The following is an 8,382-nucleotide window of genomic DNA, read 5'->3' on the forward strand; positions in this document are numbered from 1 at the left end:
CAATGCAGATGCGGTGTTCGTTGTTGCTGTCTTTGGAGGCCGTGTCCTTGCAGTCTAGCTAGGAGATGAATCTATGGGAAAGTTCTTATACGGGAGGAAGGTGGAGTTTTAGATAAAAATTTGATAGGTCTACTTAGTGAATCTTAGCTATGATTGTTTAAAATTTTCCTGTAGGGATTATTATCACTTAGAGGAGATAAGACCTTTTTATAAATTAGGGGTTTGCGGGGGAATTTTAGACTTGGCAAGGTATTGCCAAGTTGATAGGATATTTTTAGTATTAATCTCAATATGGAGGATTTCATTAGCTATGCTACCTCTTACCTCCTAAGGATTAAATTACTTATGAAAAATACATAGCATTATGATTGTGATTATTGTCTACAGTAATATTGTAGTGATGATCAAGGGGTGATCATTAAATCATTGATGATTATTATGGAGATTTCTTTGGGGAGGTGTTGAAGCAGATTCAAGAGGATGACTTTTGCAAGGACGAAGTAATCCAAAGGGGACTGCTTTGCTACTAGGCAATTCCCTACGGAGGCCAACATGGGTGTTATCAAGGTAATTTGTAAATCACCCATGTGCGTCAAGGTAACCATTAGCAGCCTTTGACCATGTTGAATATGTCTTATAAGCTTTTTGTCAAGGCTTTGGCACTCAAAATTAAGTGATTACTAGCTTAAGCCATCCACCCCGAGCATTATGGCTTCATTTTTTTTATCAGAAGATAGAAAATGCCATTCCTAGCCTTGCAACAGTTATTGATTAAGAATTGATTGGTGGATAGGACTACCTTCTAGTGAATGGATTTTGAAAGGCATATAATCACGTTCTTCGGATTTAGTATGCATTTACTTTGAAGCAATGGTCTTTGGAAGTAAGTTCTTTAGAATAACTATGACACTCATTTCAAGTGTATTAGTTAAGAATATCCATTAAAGGGGCGGTCTTCAAATCCTTTGAGCTAAAAAGGTCTTTGAGACAAGGTTGTCCCATAGCCTTGCTTCTCTATGCCATAGGAATTAGCCATTGCAAAGAAGTTTCGACTAGAGGGACCTTGCAAAATCTAAGGATGCATGATATTAGGGTAAGTGATGATTTAATTCTTGGTGGAGGATAACTCCAACATTATCACGGCCCATTGAACTCAATTCAACACATTGTTCGAGGCTTTTCAAAATTTCTATGACTTATCGGGTTCAATAATAAGCAATACTAGTAAGGGGGTAGTTACACTTTGGAGGTCTCTCCCTCTTTCATGCATCCGTCGAATGGTCGCCAAGAAAGGAGGAAGAAAAATTCGTGGCTCCACAGATCTGAAAAAAAAAGAAAAAAAACACTTCCTGCAAGCTTTCTTGCAAAAAATCGCCAAGATCGTGGGGTGGCATAGAGCATGTGGGTGCATGCGGGGTTGTTCCAGGAAATAGAGACAAACGGGCGCCTCAATCTCGCAGAACGATTCGAGAAGAAGCTGGAGACGGAAACGAAGGACGAAGGTTGCAGAAGACAGAGGAACTTCTCGCGTGTTCAGTTGCTGCTTAAACATGAGAAGAGAGAGAGAGATGGGAAGGATGAAAAAGCCCAAGCCCAATTATAGTTACTTTACTGCAAGATCAGAGATGGTGGTGCAGGTGATCGATTGATTCATAAGCTCACCTGAGGCGACCGAGGACGACACTGCAACGCAGTGTATTAACACCAGCAGAGACAGGTTGGCCATTAGCGCATACGCAAGATGCTGCCTCCCGTGCTCCATCGTCTCCGTCCTACGATCAATCGATTGAGTGTTTTGTGATGCATAGGAGCAAATAGCCACCCAAATTCTATCGCTAGTTGCACCGTCTTCTTTTCTACGTGCCTTGTCGGTCGGATCCTCCTTTATAGTAGTCTGTTTATGGAGGTGTGTGGGTCAAGACTCCGCCTGTTGCAGCATTGAAGGGATGGCGAGGACAAGAGCGCCATGAATGAGAGAAGAGAGAGAGAATGTGGGCTCATTTGAACGTGTGTATCCCCTTTCATTACGATCGATTCTGCCATCAATTCAATTATGCGCAATCAAAGCGGAATGAATCGGCTCTGTGGGAATCGCTCTAATAATGATGGAATTGCCGAAGCATGAATTAATAGATCCTAATCGTCACAGTACAATGCATTGTTGATCAGTTGTTATGGCGCAGTATTTTTTTCTTCTTCTTAACATGAAGAGAGAGAGAGAGAGAGAGAGATAGAGATAAAAGCATCTCTAAAACAAGATCACAAGCAAGAAGAGGAGGAAAGAATGAATTGCTCCATCAATGCCTTCATCACACGACGCCATATCTCCCCATGAGAATTCGGAGCTTCCATATACTTGCCTAATCTGAAGTGGTAGGCTGGATGAAGATTGTCTTCTCGTTCTATCGCCTGAGCTCGCGCAAGATTTGGCAGACGGATCGGAAAGATATTGCAATAGTCTCCTTGGCCATTGAGAGTCGACGCCTTCTTCAATTGAAAACCATGGCTAAAGTTTCAATTAACTCTTAATTAAGAGTTAACTTAAAACTTAAGAAACAAAAAGGGGCATTCCTATTGTCAAAGAGCAAAAGTCGTGCGAGAGTCGGAGAGGGAGAGAAAAATTGACGAGCTGACGATTGCAACGACTGGCGGGACACAAGACTCTCCTTGGCTCGACTGCAAGAGGACGCGGACTCCTAAGACGCAATCACGACTCGCGGGTTTTCCAAGTAAGTGTCTAACTGGTTTATCTAAAATAAATGATATGGCATGATAATTTCTTTAGTTTGATATTTTTAAAATATGTCTTTAAACCTGTTTTCTTATGCTACATGGTTGTTTGCATTTATATGAACTGGTTTTTATTTATTAAAAATCAAAAACAGTCGAAAACACTAAAAAATGACTCAAAATGATCTTAAATAAAATTTTATAAAATTACTGATTGAAAATTTATAAGTTCTGATATTTTTCCTATAAAGCTTATGAGTCAGGGAATTTACTGAATTTCTATCAAGATTTTTAAAGATGTTTTGTTATATTTAAAAATTAGAAAAGAGTTATATTTAGGGAAAAAGGCATAGTTTTCCTTATTGTAAAATGTGTTATTTATTTATATAAACTATGGGTTCTTAGTGAAATATTGGAAACAAAATATTTGATTGGTTAGTGCATTTTTGGTTGTAAGGGTTAAAGAAAAGAAATAATGATTTAATAATATTTTACTTAAGAAATGCTCGTAATGAAGATATAGTGTTTTGGTTTTGAAAGGAGAAATTATATACGGTGTGAACATTTAGGAAACATGGGAAATTACAAATAAAAAGTTTGATAACATTTTATAATGATTTATAATGTTAGGTTGCAATTATAAAATTTAGTTTAAATTAAAACCAAAATAAAATAAAACAATTTGATGATTGGATGGCATGAAGAAAAGCCTCAGCATCTATATTAAATTTTTACATGTTATTCATTTTACAATCAACTTCTTAAATATATGGAGTGGAGGGCTACTAGGATAATTTAAAGGAAGCTAAGGGGATATACGGGATTTAAAATGAACGTTGTATGTGAACCATAAGAGTATGGAAGAACTTGTTTTATTCTGATTGATGTTTAATAATAGAAAAGAAGGAAAGGACGTTATATTTGCAAAATGAATTAAGTATTTAAAAACTAATAAGCAATGACGAAATTTATATACGGAGTGGGAAATGTATACCAAGGGAGATTAAAATTTAGGGGTTTATGGTATGTCAGAAAATTTGATTTGAATGTTTGTTTAAAATTAAAGAAATAAAAAGAATTAATTTTAATCAGGTGGAGAAAAACATAAAAAGGAATTTTAAACGGAGATATACAAATAGATCTAAGAGATCTATATTCTTGAAACAACCTTTCCAAAGTCAAACATTAAAAACATTTCCTGGATAAACCGCCACTAGCATGGCAGGAGTACATTATGAGGAGCTGCCTCTGAGAGATGAGGAGAAACCATAGTTATCTTAGGTTTAGCAATTTAGTGCCCAGTATAATTTACTGAAGTTTAGAATCTTTGCAGTTGGACTACTACAAACAACGTTGTAGATATTAAGGAAGGCTAAGTCGAGTCAAATTAAAACAATTAGTGAAATAATCACTTGTTTAGTGCAACAACTCTTAGGAGTTGGCTTGTTAACCTGGGTAAAAGTGGCTTGGTCTTTGGCCAGTCAGATGCAACAAGGATGCCTTCGCACAAATTCGCATTTTAACTTATGCATCATAGGTTTAGAATTTCAAGTACCCTTGACCATGGAAGTGTAAGCAATTGCAAATACACGACATGCAACTAACTTGTAGATCAAATTAGTAAATAAATTTCATAATGCATTTAAACTTCCCTACGAGAATTAAAAACATGCTTAATGCCTCTTTTCCATGTGGAAATATTTTCGAAACCTGGGCATTAAAAATTGGGGCGTTGTTCACTCTTGTACTCGAGGTGGAAGCTCCTGCATGCGCTCCTCTCGTCTTTTGCTTGGGAGCCATTGATGAATTAAATCTCGGCTCAACAACTCTCCTTTGGTCCCCCTTTTCGATTTCTAAAATTGCCTTCTGTTTGGGATCTTTCTTGCGGCACAAGAGTTACACCTTGGGGAACACGGATTTAAAAACCCGGGAGGCACGGTGTGAACTTGGCTTAGGGAGGCTTCAATTAGAAACTTCCAATAGAAGTTTCCAAGCTTCTGAATCATAGGGATGATGTGGAGAGAGAGTGATGAAGAAGATGGAGATGACGACAGTGATGATGATGATGATGATGATGATGATGGTGGCGATGATGAAGGAGGCAGCCTAGCGGTGTGACCAGGGCGACGGCGACAGCTTCCTCCACGGTGGCAGCTTCCTCCACGGCGGTAGCAACAAGCAGCACAATTACCTCTCATCCCTCCCCTCAAGCTTGGGAGGGGGGTTCATATAGGTAGAAGGGGGGGTTAGCCACACACATGACAGGGTGCATGCCCTCCTCCCCCATGCCCCTCCATGCCATTACTCATACTCCCTCTCCCCGCCATGCAACGGCTGAAGGGGAGAGGGTTTAATAATAATAATAATTTACACTTAATTCATTATCTTTTTGTCCCATGAAGGGGTGTTCCTGCATGGGCTACGGTTTTTAGCCACGGGTTCTTATACATGATGCGGGGTTGGTGTTTGTTGATGCACACTGAGGGAGCACCTAGCCCAAAGTTTTTTTTGTTGCACGAGATCACTCAAAATTGCTTTTGCGTGGGATGTACGGGGTCCAAGGTCATTAATATTTCGTTGCGGAAATATTACATTCGCTCCCCCTTAGAGGAATCGAGATGTCCTCATCTCGAGAAGACCTGGGGGTATTGTTGGTTGAGAGTACTTTCATCCATCCAAGTGGCATCTTCTTCAGGATAATATTTCCACTAGATGAGGTATTCTCTCAAGGTTCTAGATCTCAAATGCCTCTCCCTAACATCTAAGATCCTGTCAGGCCATAGCTCAAGGACTCCTTGGCTCGGCATTACAACTTGTTGATCATCAAGCACGTGACTAGGGTTAAACACATATTTTTTCAATAGATTGATATGGAATACATTATGAACTTTTAGGTTCTCAGGGAGTTGCAGTCTATAAGCATTAGGCCCTAGGCACTTGAGAATCTTGTAGGGTCCACAGTATCTTGGACTTAGCTTTTTGCATTCACCCAAGGATAGGGAACTCTTCTTTGGACGTACGCGAATGAAGACCATATCACCTTCAACGAAGGATCTATCTTGATGTTTCAGGTCTGCGTAAGCCTTCTCTCTATCCTTGCTGACTTGGATGTCCTATCTTATTGATTTGATTTGGTCATCCATGTCTTCCAGCATCTGCTTTGAAGCTTCAACCCTCAAGGTTGGATTTGAAAGACATAAAGGAGTACGACAATTGTGCCCATACAATGCTTGAAAAGTGGTCATTTGAATACTTTCTTGGTAGGAAGAATTGTAGGCAAACTCAACCAGTGGCAAATATTGAATCCCCCTTTTGGGTTCGCGACAATAGTGTGCCCTAAGCATATCCTCAATGACTTGGTTGGCTCGTTCCATTTGACCATCGGTTTGGGGATGGTAAGCTGTACTGAAACAGAGTTGAGTCCCGATGGCCTCGAAGATAGCCCTCCAGAAGTGTGAGGTGAAGAGAGAGTCATGATCACTAATGATTCTTCTGGGTAACTCATGCAGTCTGAATATTTCCTTGATGAATAACCTTGCGATGTCTAAGGCTTTATAGTTTGTCTTAACAGGGATAAGATGTGCAACCTTGGTGAGCATATCTACCACAACCATAATGGAGTTGTATCCTCCTTGAACTTGGGGCAGGCCAACAACAAAGTCCATATTGATGAATTCCAATTTCATTTGGGGAATGTCAAGTGGTTGCAATTTCTTTGGCATTTTGACATGTTCGGCCTTAATGCGTTGACAAGATTCCGTGACATATTTGAGAACGTCACCTTTGAGCATATCCCAATAATAGCTCTTCCTGACTGCATTAAGGGTCTTGGCATAGCTAGGATGTCTTGAGAAAGGGGAGTCATGGGCTTTCCAAAGTATCTTCTGCTTGAGTGATTGGCTTGCCGCCGGGATACATAATCTCGTCCTATAGTAGACAAGTCCATTATTGATATAGAATTCTTGATACTTTGTTTGTAGCTTCGGGTCTTGATCTTTGATGGGGATCTCCCTTAGCATTTTCGGATAAGTTGGGTCATGGCATGCCTCTTATCTAGCTAGCTCAAGAATTGGGTTGTTTGGCATGGATATCTTTATGGCTAGAGATCTTGCTATTGATGGATCTTACAAAATCAGAGAATTTAGAAATGCCTTGCGACTGAGTGCGTTGGCAACTACATTCTCCTTTCCAGGACGGAATTTGATTTCAAAATCATATTCTTCCAATACCTCAATCCATCGAGGTTGCCTCATATTGATCTCATTCTCGGTAAAAATCCATTTAAGACTTTTATGGTCTATCATTAGGGTAAATTGTTACCCAGCAAGTAGTGTCTCCAAAGTTTGAGAGCATGGATGACAGCCAATAGCTCCAGGTCATGGGTAGCATAGTTTCTTTCGTGGCTCTTCAATTTCCTTGAAGAGTATGCTACGGGATGACCTTCTTGCATGAGCACACATCCTAAGACAAGTGCACTAGCATCAGTTATCACTTCAAACTCCTTACTAAGATCTGGAAGTTTCAGGATGGGTATTGATACCAAGCTTTGCTTTAATTTGTCAAAGTTGGTATGTTCAACACGTGACCATACAATTGATACTTGCTTCTTTAGTAGATCGGTCAAGGTGTTGCAATCAAAGCATAGTTTTTGATAAAGACCCTGTACCATTCGGTCAATTCAAGAAAACTACATATTTCTTTGACAGACGTTGGTGTTGGCCATTCCAGAACGTCTATCTACTACTGAAATTCCTTCTGCTGATAGAATGAATCCTAGATATTCAATCTGTCGCTTGAAAAATGCACACTTCTTCTTCTTAGCATAAAGCTTGTGTGCCCTCATTATTTCAAGGACAATGAGAAGTTGGGGTTTGTGATCTTCTTCCTGTTTGGAGTAGACTAGGGTATCATCAAAGAAGATGAGTACGAAGTCATCAAGATAGGGCCTAGAGATATCCTGCATTAGCCTGTTGAAGGTAGCATGAGCTTTTGTCAGCCTGAATGACATGATCAGGAATTCAAAATGTCCATACCTTGTGTTGAATGCCCTCTTTAGAATATCTTCTTCCTTGATCCTTATTTGATAATATCCAAACCTGAGATCTATCTTAGAGAAGATCTTCGCACCTTGAAGACGGTTAATAAGTTCATCTATTCTTGGAATGGGATATTTGTTTTTAATGGTCGATTGATTCAACCCTCTATAGTCAATGCGTAGCCGAAGCATTCCATCTTTCTTCTTCTGGAATAGCACTGGAGCTCCCCATGGCGAACTGCTAGGACGGATGTAGCCTTGGTCTAACAATTGCTTGAGTTGCTCCTTCATCTCAATCGCTTCTGGGATGGATATCCTATATGGTCTCTTTGCGATTGTTGTAGCTCCTGGTGCCAGCTTGATTTCGTGATCGACTTTCCTTTGAGGAGGAAGTTCTGTCAGCTCTTTAGGAAATACATCTGCGTATTCCTTTAACCATGAAGGTTCTTCCCTAGATTCCTGATTCTGATCTAGCTTATTTAGCTTAATCAAAGAGACAAGTAGCCTCTTCCTAACTCCTTTTATTATCCATGTTGCTTTTGCCAGCTGAATTTTTGGCTTGCCAGCCTCTCCTTGAGTTGTAACTAGTTCCCCTTCATAATTTTGGAAGGAGACTT

This window comes from Lygodium microphyllum, chromosome 1 (genome assembly GCF_053477565.2).
Source record: "Lygodium microphyllum isolate KBCC chromosome 1, Lygodium_microphyllum_v1.1.10, whole genome shotgun sequence".
Taxonomy (NCBI): Eukaryota; Viridiplantae; Streptophyta; class Polypodiopsida; order Schizaeales; family Lygodiaceae; genus Lygodium; species Lygodium microphyllum.